At 48.7% G+C, this 12,960-nt stretch overlaps 1 long non-coding RNA gene across 1 annotated transcript in view; it reads left to right on the forward strand.

The window, feature by feature from the left end:
* Window positions 1-9,508, forward strand: part of LOC127689931 (uncharacterized) — a 34,099-nt gene extending 24,591 nt beyond the window's left edge. Inside the window, exons 2-3 of the long non-coding RNA XR_007978962.1 lie at window positions 6,083-6,198; window positions 9,303-9,508. This is a non-coding gene — a long non-coding RNA (uncharacterized LOC127689931). The remainder of the gene's footprint in view (window positions 1-6,082; window positions 6,199-9,302) is intronic.
* The last annotated feature ends 3,452 nt before the right edge of the window (window positions 9,509-12,960 follow it).

Genomic DNA, 12,960 nt, shown 5'->3' on the forward strand with positions numbered 1-12,960 from the left:
TCCAGCCTGCTAAGGGCCCATATTCCCAAGACCCACCTTCCAGAGGCTGGGGGCTGAGGTTGCCTAAGAATGTCGAGTGATGACATCACTGAAACTGTCAGCCCCTATTGGCCGTGATGCCGCTCAGTTAGAGGGCTTGTTTAGCATGCTTGAAGCCCTGGGTTCCTCTGAGGCCTTTCCGTGGGCTTCCTGCCAGTGCAGGAAGACCTTAATGAGGCCTTGAGGTATCCTTGATGGAGAAGAACTTCAAAAGGTCCTTGAGTGTCCGCCCATCACAGTGTGTGGTCAGTGGGGGTCAGAGGGCAATTTTGGGGAGTTGATTTTTCCTTTCACCATGTAGGATCTTGGGATGGAATACCATGTGAAGATGACATTCTGGGCACAAGACACTTATTCCATGTTTCAGGTGGCCTCACAGGAACCCCGGAAGTGGGCATCAGTGTCTCTCCTTTATTGGCTCCAAGTCTCCTGGCAGTCTTGATGACTCCAAGTGACTGTAGACCTGGCCTCACCTCTGTGCCTATGTGTCTAGATTGTGCACTGAGACTCTTGGCTGCCACCTTAGACTCTCTGTGAGCCAGAGAAACCTGTGGGCCATAGTTTTAGCTTGTTTTTATTTTCTATTCCTTTTCTTTTCTTTCTTCCTTCCTCCTCCTCCCCTTCTGCTTCCTTCCTTCCCTTCTTCCTCCCTCCTCACTCTCTTTCTTTCTTTCTTTCTTTCTTTCTTTCTTTCTTTCTTTCTTTCTTTCTTTCTTTCTTTCTTCCTTCCTTCCTTCCTTCCTTCCTTCCTTCCTTCTTCCTTCCTCTCTCTCTCTCTCTCTCTCTTTCTTTCTTTCTTTCTTTCTTTCTTTCTTTCTTTCTTTCTTTCTTTCTTTCTTTCTTTCTTTCTTTCTTTCTTTCTTTCTTTCTTTCTTTCTTTCTTTCTTTCTAACTCAGGCTGGCCTTGTACTTACAGAAATCCCCCTATTCAGTCTGAGTGTTGGGTTACAGGCATAAGCCATTTATACTTGGATTACCTCAAATATTTATTGAGTGTTTCTAAGGAAGAAGGAAGGATGGAAGGAGGGAGGGAGTGTGGTAATGTGTGGGAAGCGTGAGTGAATGGACAGATGGACACAGTTGTTTCGAGACCCTGTGTGTTTGACCATGAACCCCTTAGTTCTTAGAATGCCTGTTCTTTCTTATTTTTTAAATTAGATATATTCTTTATTTACATTTCAAATGATTTCCCCTTTTCTGGTCCTCCTTCCCCCCCACACCTGTTATTTCTTGTGTGCTCAGTGGGTACAGCTCAGGGAGCACTTGGCTTGGAGTCAGCAGGCCTGGGTCCCAGCTCCGTATCTGCTACTTGTTGCTATGTAACTTTAGGGAAGATGTCAGACAGCCACGCCCTTGGGATGATCTTCAGTGAATCGGGTTGGGCAGACCTGTCCAGGGGGCAACGGAGATTATGGGACACAAGGTCCCATTTCAGAAGTCCAGAGCACCTTGCATTCGAGCCCCTGCCTGCTACTGACATGCCCATGTAGGCTTTACTCTACCCTAGCTCTGTGAGCTCTGCCATTTTCCCAGGTCACTTCTGTTTCACAACATCACCCGATACTATCTTTTCCAAGAAATCTTTCTTCATCATCCCTGCCTGCTCTCATAACTCAATTTGATATTAAACATGGTTCTCACAAGTTCAGGCTGTATCTGCCTGCCTGGGGCACTTACCATTTTGTCAGTAACAGAAACATGCATGGGGTCCTCATTCCCCTCCCAAGAGTACGATACAGAACGCCCTATGTCTATCCTTAGTGTATACACACACAAATACACACACAGATACACACACAGGGATAAACACACAGATACACATACACACAGATATACACATAGATATACACACACAGACACACAGATACACATACACACACACCAGATATACACACAGATTACACACACAGATGCACAGACACAGATACACACACACACACACACACACACACATACACACACACACACTTTTTCCCCCCAGAGTCTCCCTAGGTATCCATCTGGTTTTGAACACACTATATAGCCCAGGCTGGTCTTGAACTCATGGCAATCCTCCTGCCTCTGCCTCCTCAGTCCTGGCCTTATAGACTTGAGTCACTCACTGTACCTTCCCTTTATTCTTTGCCTTCTCCCCACCTCCGACTTATATCGCCATTGTTCTTTGACAATTTTATAACCCATAGAAACTACATTCTGACCATCGCAAATGCTCACCTCTCTCACCCTGTTCGCCTCTCCTCCTCCCTACATGCTCCTTTCCACATTCATGTCTCATGTAGCCCAGGCTGCCCTCAAACATACGATGTAGCTGAGCTGAAGATGGCCTTGAACGCCTGATTTTTCTACCTCTGCTTCCGGAGCACTAGACTGCTGGGTTTAGTTGTGTAGCCTCATGTCTGGTCTATGCTGTGCTGAGGACTGAACCTCAGACTTTGTGGCTAGGCAAGCACTCTACCAACTGTTAAGTGCACAAGAACCTCTACCTGTCTTTAGTGGTGGCAGTGGTTAGCAAAGGGCAGGACTGCCGAGAGGTTAGAGGAGTGCAGGGCCTTTGAGGCAGCCTGGCTGGCATGAGAAGACCAACTTCTAACCAGCTGATGCTGTGACTTTGGACAACTTTGTCTGTTCTTCATTTCCCAGTGTTTTTGGGTGATGGTTGTGATACTAATGCCTCCCAGGGCTGCAGTGGAGGGCTGGTCCAGTAGTGTTCTGAGCAGGATCTGGTCCTTGGTGATGCTGTAAATCAAGCTGCCATTGAAGTATCTGCTCACTTTGTGATTTCGAACAGTATACACGTGTAATGCATTCTTATTGCATTTAGGTGCCCGGGCCTCAGTTTCCTCATTTGGGGCTGGGAGAAATGATTGCTGAGGTCTTACTTGTTCTAATGCTCTATACTGTGAGCTCTCCATATCTGTGATCGTTTATTTCTGAGGATTCTCAGGAGGCTGGTGAGATGGTTCAGTGGGTAGAGGTGCTTATTCATATAACCCAGTGAGCTGAGTCTGCTGTCTGGACCCCACATGGTGGAAGGGAACAACCGAGTCTTGCACGCTGTCCTCTGACCTTCACACGTGCTGCCCTACCTCACACCAATACAGATGTGAATGTAAACAATAAAGAAAATATTCAGAATTGTAGCTGAGCGTGATTGTTTATGGGTGTAATCTCAACACTTGAGGAACTCAGTCAGGGAAATGTCTTGCTGGGTAAGGGGTAGGGTTATGGAGTCTGGCTCAAAACAGAAACAAAGGCATTGGCTATGGTTTGGATCTGACGTGTCCTCCATGGACTTGTGTTGGAGATCTGGTCCCTGGTGCTGCTGAGAGGCCAGTATACACTAACCTCACAAAGAATTGATCCTTTAAGAAGTTCACAGCTGATGGGCTGTCAGGAGCTGTGGCTTGGCTAGAGGAAGTAGGTCACTGGGCCATTCCCTTGAAAGGTACACAGTGATGGTGCCGGCTTTCTGACTGTAAGGAAGCGACCTTCCTCCACCATATGGCATTTGGTTCCTCTGACAGCCTAGAGACAGAGCAGGTGAAGTCTGAAACCGAGAGCCATAGAAACCTTCCTTCCATCATATTTCTCTCAGGTATTTTGACACAGAGGTGGAAAACTAAGACGACCTCTATACTGAACACATGCAGACTCTTCCTTGTCATTATCCTTGAAACAATGCACCATGACAACTCTTTCCCTGCCATCCAACCGTAGCCAGTGCTACAAGTACTCTAAAGATGTCTTGAGGTATGCGGGAGGATCGTGTGGGTTCTGTGTAAACACTGCACCATTTTGTACAGGGGGTTGGGACATCTGTGGACTTAGGTACACAGAAGCCCTGGATTTTTTCCTCTAATGAGATCAAGGGATGGCTGTTTTCTAAAGACTAGACGATGGATCTTTTGCTGGGGATTGTCACGTGTTGAGCTTCACAGACAAAGGAATAGGGCACATGACAGAACACCAGCAGCTTAGGCTTTGGGGCTAGCCTCTGACCTCCAAGAAGGCCTTGGAGGCCGGGAGCCTTCCTAGTTAGTTGGGTCCCAGTGCTGTCTTTATCCTGGAGCCTCCAGAAAAGCCAATACCAATCAGCTGAGTGCTCTTAATACCAAGGATTTGGGATGTCTCCCAGAAGAATTTCATGTAAGGGAATCCACTTTTCATTACTTAAACCCGACCTCTTCCTCCAGTAAAGAGAGATGAAACCTCTGGAGACAGAGGAAAGGGGAGTCTGTCTCTGCCTCCGCCACGGCACAGGAACTGGCACCTGCTGTAGGGAGAGCTTCTCTGTTCATCTTGTCATGGAGGAGGCTTGGATAAATTTTGTTGCCAGAGAAGATGCTTTATTTCTCTGCTAGAGAAGACAGAGGTGGTGGTGGGGGTGGGTGGGAGGTGTCACTAGTAAGGTGGGTCGAGTGGTGTGACTGGGCTGTCCCTTCCCCCACTGCTGCTGCAGACCAGATTTCTCCGCAAGCCTCTGCCACTATCACCCCAGGCACCTGGTCTCAGCATCCACTGCAGTGGATGCAGAGGGCATGGAGCCGGGCGCCGTGATTCATCACTGTGAAGCTTTGAGGAGCTTGGGAACTTGCTGCCCTGCCCCTGAAGCTTTGTCTCCAGAAGCACCTCAGGGAAAGCCACCATGCTCCCGTGTCCACAGCTCTTTGTTCCACATGTGGAGAGGGTCTGTGCCCTGTTCCTTTCTGTCATGGAATCAGAGCTCACTTGGTGAGATGTGGCAGAGAAGGAAGGAGAGCCCAGCCCTGGGAGTCAGCCCAGCCCTCTCCAGTGTTTTTCCTGCCTCCTGCCTGGCCCAGTTCTAACCAATGCTCTTCCCCTGCAACTCCTGATAGTCATTTGGAGAAGAAATGTTCACTGCCTTCTTTTTGCTACCCTGGAGGAACACTGAATTACTTAGGAGTCCACCACGGGGGAGCAGGACAGAAGAAGGTTTCTGAGTAAACTCCACATTTTGTGATCAAGGTGGCACCATTAACCCGGCAAGCCAGCCAGCCACTCCAGCTGTCAGGCTCTTCACCCTGGCATTTCCTTGCTTCTCTGGGACAGCCCCTCCCCCAGGGTACTAGTCATCCCCCCTCCCCCACCCTTTCTTGCTCTCTTCATCTTCCTTTGGCTCCCAGTACTTCCTATGTCCCTAAGAAGACTCCAGGATACAGGTACCAACCTCTCCTTTGAAAGCCCAAGTCTTTAATAGTCATGAAAAAAAAAAGATACCACTCAAAACATAACTAGTTGTCAGAAAAATGCAAACTAAAGCCACAATAAGACACCACTAAGTCCTTGTTGAGATGACTAAAAGCAAGTGTGCAAGGCAGTAGAGCCACTGGAACACACACAAGTGTGCAAAGCAGTAGAACACACATGATGCTGTGGACTTCCCCTTAGACAAACCCAGCTGCATCTGTCTCCAACGGACTCTCAGGTTGGTGCCAGCAGACATAATAATACTGGGCTCCACAATTAGGTAATGTGTACAGCAAGTGGGTGTGGTCATCTCAGACATGTGCCCCTGTCCACAGAATAAATACATTGTAGCCTGCACACCACACCACACACACACACACACACACACACACAATGTCATAATACATAAGGAGGAAACAAACACCAGAAGACTCCTGCAAACTGTCCTCTGGCCCCTTCACACATACCATAGTACATGTACATATATGCGCTCACACACATACACACATAATATAATAATAATATAATATAATAATAAATTCTTTGAAAACATTAAGGAAAGGTATGGCCTATGGCTCCAGAGGAGGGTCTTGCCTGGAGGTGTGGCGTATGAGCCATGTATGTTTTGATGGGGAGCATGTATGTGCACATGGAGCCGGACCCTGATACTCTGAGCACTTTACCCTTGGCAAATATGGAAGTTTAAAAGTTGCAACTGACTAACTCTTACACAAGAGTTCTGATAAAGTAAAACAGATGGAAGTTAAGACCTGTCCTCTTTGCTTTCCTGGGATATTCCAAATTCCTATTTCTTTTTTAATTAATTATTTTACAGTGCTGGTGATCAAACCCAAGGCCTTCTGCATGCTAGGCAAGGACTTGATCGTGAGCCACATCCCCAGGCCCCCACTTCTACAGGTGACTTCTGCACCCGGAAGTCTTTGCTTTGAAGTAAATATAGTCTTTTGTTTTTGTAGTCAGTCCCAGGCCCCACTAATAAAATGGAGCAGTGTGGAGACCCTAGCCAAGGCTATGTATGCCAGCTACTGCACCCAGCTGGAGGCTGGGATGAAGATGCCAAGAGGATGGCGGTCACCACAGCTTGTGCAAGTCATCACCCATGATTTGATGCAGTGTCCTGATAGCTGATGTCCTAATTAGGGAGACAAATAGAGCTAAAAGTTATGGTAAGAAATGATATTATCTTGGCTAAGCCTGACTGAGCACCCCATCTGTCCAGGGATATCTGTTGAAGGCTCAAAAAGGAGGTTGTTTTTATTTGGTCCACACAGCCGCCGCTTGTGGTGGGTACCACTTGTTATCAGCTCTCCAAACAGCTAGCTCTGTGAATCATCTTCAGTCCTCAAAGCAGCTTGCTGATGTAGACTGAGACAAAGCTCAAGGACAGCTAGCAATGTGCACAGGTCCATACTGTGGACACTTGGTGGACAAAGGGATTGAATTCTGTCTGCGTCTTTTTGCTGCATTTCACACACGCTCACAGTGAGCGTGTGTGGTGATTGGAACCGATGGTCGAACCATCTTCCAAAAGATGGCAACAGGCTGAAGTGCTGACCCTGATCATTGAGATAAAATGTAGCTGAACCAAATGAAAACCACCACAGGTGACGTAGATAGTTGGCCCTAGGATAGGGCAAGGGAGACCGCACACATGAAGATTCATCCGTCTGTCCGTCCATCTACCCACCCACCCATCCATTATTGTTTTCTCCCTGTCTACTCATCTACCCACCCACTCATCTAATCCATCCAGCTACCCATCCATTGCTCTTCTTTCCTTCCTACCTGTTGGGGGAAGGTTTTGTGCGCTATGCATTCAGGTGCTGATTATCAGGCCCACAGCTGGGCAGGAGAGGAGGGAGGACTCTCAATCCCAGGGAGAGGGTCTCTTGGCGGGTGCCAGGGAAAGAGGCAATTCTCCATGAGGTCCCCAGGGAGAGTCACTGTGAGAGGACAGATGGAGCAGGAGCAGCCAGGGTGAGAGACTAAGATGCAGGCAATGGGGCAATGACTGGGTGGCAGGCAGCATGGTAGGGCTAGGGTGGATGAGAACCCTGCCCAGACACAGTGCAAGAAGCTCATTAGTAAACATACCAGGTCCCGGTGTCATTGTTTCAGAGTAAAGGTGGGCATAGAAAAGCCCAGACTTTTACACCTACCCATACATTTACTCACTCATTCTAACCATCCTTTTGTCTGTCCCATCTTCCTCTGCTCTCACCTATCCATCTACATATCCATCCATCCACCCTTCTAAGCTGCCTTCCCTCCCCCTCCCCCCTTCTTCCCTTCCTCCTAATCTTCTTTCCCCGTCCCTTCATCTACTCAGAAACCCAACCACCAGCACTGAGCCTTTCTCTGCCCTGTGCTGTTGCTATGAACTCGGCTGCTTTGGCTGTGCCCGCTGCACAAGAGTGGGTAGGTCAGCATCAGAGAGGGCACACAATTTCCCACCCCTACACCGGCATCTCGCCCTGGTCACACAGTTGCAGGCAAACAATATTTTGTCTGTGCCCATGAGGACGAGAGGGAGATGGTGTTTTGTTCCCCCAGGAACACTGGAATAACGGGGGCTTGTCAAGAATTGACTTTATTAGTAGAAGTATTTTTTGGAGTAATTTTAGGATCACAGTAAGACTGAATGGAAGGCATAGAGGGGTCATAGACCCCTGCCCTTAACACACAGCCTCCCGCGCTCAGCAGTTCCATGGTGGATGAACCCACACTGACACCTCATTGTCACTGCAGCCCAGAGGGGACCAGGGCTGGGGGATGGCAGCTTGGGTGCTGGCTCTGGACTGGCCTCGGAATCGTGCTTTCCCAGAGTTGCTGACCCATTGTTCAGCCTTGCCTGACTACTGTGGGGTTCACTGGTCTGACGATTACTGTTCCGGTCAGGGATAAGCAGTTGGGTAAACAGTTTCATAATATCCAGAGGACTATCCTAGGAGGCAGGCTGAGTTATTATTCTGTGTGTCCAGATCAGCGAGTGAGACTTGGGGAGGGAATTTTTTCTGCAAGTCAGAACAGCCCTGGGTAAGGCAGGGGTACCAATGAGCTAACAGAGGTAATCCATTGGATGCTTGGGAATAGCTCTGCCCTGCCTTTTTTTGGCCTGTATGACCCAAAGGTCTCTTTTGACTGTCACTTTTACAAATTCAGTTTGTCATCGATTCTATTGAACACCTATTGAGTGCCTCTTTGCTTAGCGCTGGAGATGAGGTAGATAACCTCTCTGTCTCCTGTGTCTACAGTCCAGTGGGGGAAGGTACCTTGTGTGCCTCCATTACGGGTTGCTATTCTGCTTGCAGGTTATGGGGTTCTCCTGAGGCTGAGGGAACCTAAGGATGTTGTAAAATGCAAAAGAGCTTACGTGCTGGCTAGTTTTATGTCAACTTGACACAAGCTAGAGTCATTTTGGAAGAAGAAACCTCAATTAAGAAAATGCACCCATCAGATTGGCCTGGGCAACACTGTGGTGCATTTTCTTAATCAGTGATTGATGTGGGAGCGTTGGCCTGTTGTGAGTGGTTCATTCTTGGGTGGGTGGTCCTGGGATATTAAGAAAGCAGGGTGAGCAAGACTTGGCAAACAAGACAGAAAGTAGCGACTTCTGCTTTAGTTCCCGACTCCAGGTTCCTGCCTGAGTCCTTGCCCTGACTTCCTTAGCTGATGGATTGTGATGTGGACAAATGGATGAATAAGCCCTTTCCTCCCTGAGTTGCATTTGGGCATGGTGTTTTACCCCAACAATAGAAAGAAAGCTAACCAAGATAGGCTAGATCCTCTGGTTGAGAGGAAATTGGCCGTGAGGAGGTCAGAGGACCTGCAGATGTCTGAATCAGCCATCCTCTCAAAGGTTCTCATTCGTTGTGGAATCCATGCCGTTTTGGGACCTTAGGCAGGGAAAGGGCAGAAAGGGTGCAAGCATTGCTATCTTCCCCTTTTCTATCATGTGGCCCCTTTCTCGGGTCCCTTACTGGGCCCCAAGGGAACTGTCAATTTTCTCCTTGAAGCACATTCTTTTCTTCCAGCCCCATGGACCTGGAATCTTCATTTACAGAGGGCCTATGGAACCCCCTTTCTCTTCTGGAGTGTGCCCAGAGCCCCCACATCCAGGAGTGGCGTAACATCAGAATACCTGCTTACGCTATGGCTGTCTCCTGGTCCGCCTCTTGCCTGCAGGTGGCAGTCTCTGTGACAGACATCACTATGCAGGACACTATGTCTTAGAGGATGGTGATGGGCTAACAATGATAATAAATGGCATATGTGGTACCCAAGCCCTATGTGCTATTTTCCCACGCCACCCAAATACCCATCTACTTCGCTGGTCAAGATACTACACATGTTATTAGCCAGTGGGTCTCTCTCTCTCTCTCTCTCTCTCTCTCTCTCTCTCTCTCTCTCTCTCTCGTATTGCTTTCTATCCAAGGCTTGCCTTGAACTTACAATCCTACCCCAGCTTCCTGATTTCTAGGATTACAGACTTACAGACAAACATAACCACACTTAGTCATGCTATCTCAGGACCCTTCTCTTCTTCATGATTGACACCTGAGAACGTTCACAACTTCATGTTGAGGGCTTTGGATCTCCCTGTCCAGGGTTGCATGTTAAAAGCTCCCAAGCTCTAAGGTTCTGCCTATATCTGCCTCGGACAAGGCTTGGAGTTTTAAAACCTCAACTGTAAGGGTTAATCTTAATTGTCAACTTGATAAGACTTAGAACCACTATGGAATTCATCTCTTGGAGTAACTCTGAGAGATAATCTAGATTAGGTTAATTGAGTTGGGAAGATCCATCCTAAATGTGGGCAGCACCATTCCCTAGGCTTGGGTTGCAGACTGAATTAAAAAAAAAGAAAAAGAAAAAGAAAAAAAGAACTGAACAGGGGCATTCATTCCCTCTGCTTCCTGACTGTGGATACAATGTCACCAGCCCTTCCTGACTGTGGATACAATGTCATCGGTCCTCAAGCTCCTGATGCTATGACTCCTTCGCAGAGATGTACCACACCATCAGACAGTGAATCAGAATAAATTCTTCCTTAAATTGCTTTGGTCAGCTATTTTGTCATAGCAACACAGCAAGTAATTAATGCATTGGGTGATTCTGGATTAAGTAATCTGTACTCAGTGGAGCTCGTGGTGTACATAGACGGTGCTATTGTGTTGGTTCTCAAGGCAGACATAACAACTTCTGTGCTGGTCTTAGCCTGGAGTTCAGGGTGAACTGGATATGATGAGGCCAGAGGTGGGGTGGGGTGGAGAGAGAGAGAGAGAGAGAGAGAGAGAGAGAGAGAGAGAGAGAGAGAGAGAGAGAGAGTTCAATGCTGCTGACTGCCAACAGCCTCCTGAAGACCCCGGCATGGCTGCTATCCCGCTTCTCCACCAGGGGGAAAATGTAATGGGGCTTGAGGACCTTAGAAGTCAGCACCCAGGTCAAACCTGAGGACTGTTCCTAGAAGCTGCTGGACATAGAGGCAGGTACAAAGTTGTTTCCAGAAGCAGAGGCCAGCTGGTGCTTCCTCAGCCTCCAGAGGCCTTCCTTCACCCTCTCACCATCCACATCCCTCTCATTTTATGTGTGTGTGTGTGTGTGTGTGTGTGCACGCACGCGTGCATGTGTGTATTATTTTATGCCATGGCTTTCTCTGTGTAGCCCTGGCTGTCCTGGAGCTCACTGTGTAGACCAGGCTGGCCTTGAACTCAGAGATCTATATGCCTCTGTCTCCCAGGTGCTGGAATTCAAGGTGTTTGCCACCATCGCCTGGCCTTCTCGTTATTTTAAATCATCCATTGACATCTTTCCCAGGAAGTCCTCCTCAACGAGTCTAACGTGACCAGCACCTCTCTCAATGCTCACTGTAGCTCCCGCATGCCTACTTTATGTTCTACTGGGGCTTGCGTGGCTCTTTGGTCAACAGAAACTGGTTTCCCCTTCTCCAGTTTCTCGACACCCCACTTCGCATTCCCCACCCTCAGAGGTGGCCCTGCCCATGAGTGAGCTCAGCACACACTTACAGGGTATGTCTGGGCTCATCCATAGTTTCCTCTCTAGACAGAGTGAGGGGGTTAGACTAGCACGGTCACGTTGGAACAAATAATGTAAGATGCTAAGGTCTGCCATCAGCCCAGAGTTCTTGTGACCCACCAATATCTGCACAACTCCTATATATGTATTCAAGGTCAAGGTAGAAGAAGGTCATGCCACATCCTCTCAAACAAAATTGGTAGTTCTCATCCTGTGCGGTCACAGCCTGGTGCCGCCATAGCCCTCGACCAGAAGGCCAATGCCTAATTTGGAATCCAGGGTCCTTCCTTGATGCTCTGAATTCTTAGAGCGGGAATAATCAGACTAGCGTAGTGACCTGGCTTCTGGTGACTCAAAATGTGAAAGCCTGCAGGATCAAGTATGGGAATCCTGAGAGTCCAGCTTATTCCCTTAGTCATCTGAAACAGGAGATTTTGTTCAGAGAATGGCCTGCCATTGCCACTGGCAAGGCCATTGGTGGCATGCAGGAAGCATACTCTGCCCTATGCAGGTAGGACTGCCTGCCGCAGGTCATCCATTTTTAGGTTCCCTGCTCTCTGGGGCACTGGTCAAAGGTTTTGGGTTTAGACAGAAGGAGTGTCCCTGGTCTAACTAACTAGCATGAAGTTTCTCCCAAGCCCTAATCCAGCTAGGATTAGGAGTGTGACTTCAGTTAGTCAGCAGGCTCCAGGCCTGGGGAAGGTGTGGTCTGGCTTCTCCAGGGCCAAGCTCCGCCCACAGAGGCTGTGTCTGAGACTAATTGGCTTGCCCTCCTTCTTCGAAGCTGGAGAAAGTCTTGGCTAATTTGCCGGAACGCTCTAGTTAAATGCCAATTAGGATGTTCTGTCCACTGCTCTCTTCCAATATATTAATAATGTAATTAAGCATTTATTGCTCGCACAAATTAAAAATTAACTTAAACAGACAGCCTGAAAAACTGAGGAAATAAACGCTCAGACAACCAATTTGCATTCCCATTCAAATATCAACACCCTAAACACAGCTCTGTCCTGGGCTCCTTGGTTTAGCCTTCCAGTGAGGGACTCAGCCAGCTGCCAACAGCTGTGGGCTTTGCCTTTTCCACGCTGGATTCTGCTTTTCTGTACTGCCCAAGTCTTAGATGTGGAGGAGGGGGGGCCCTTGTTCCCATGTGGACCTGAGATCTTTCTGCTAAGCAGCCCCCTTGGCTTCTGTGGTCTCTGCCCCTCACTCCACCCCCATCCCCCAGGAGCCGGAGGCTCTGCGGTGTGGATCTTGGTGAAAAGAGATGCCACCAGCGGTGAGTAAGAGGGGGCAGTCCCTGAAGCCCCTGCCCTCCAACCCTCCCAGTCGATTTGTCCTGCATTCCAGTCCAGGAGATGGGAAGCAGATGGTGTTGGCATGGGGAGAACGATGAGGAGGAGGAGGAGGAGGAGGAAGAGGAGGAGGAGGGGGGGAGGAAGAGCAGGAGGAGGAGGAGGGAACTGTGGGTCCAGAAGAGCTCCTCCCAACCAGCCTCCTGGGAGAGAAGGGGTAAGGCTAGGATCAGAGAGAGCTGCTGGGAGACAGGGCTGTGTCCTCAGAATAGAAGAGGAAAGGCTGGAGCCCCCCTCTTCCGTCTCCAGGGATCTAACACAGCAGGTGCTCCACTGCGGGGCTCCTCAGAGACACAGGGGA

Source organism: Apodemus sylvaticus, chromosome 7 (assembly GCF_947179515.1).
Source record: "Apodemus sylvaticus chromosome 7, mApoSyl1.1, whole genome shotgun sequence".
NCBI classification, from domain to species: domain Eukaryota; kingdom Metazoa; phylum Chordata; class Mammalia; order Rodentia; family Muridae; genus Apodemus; species Apodemus sylvaticus.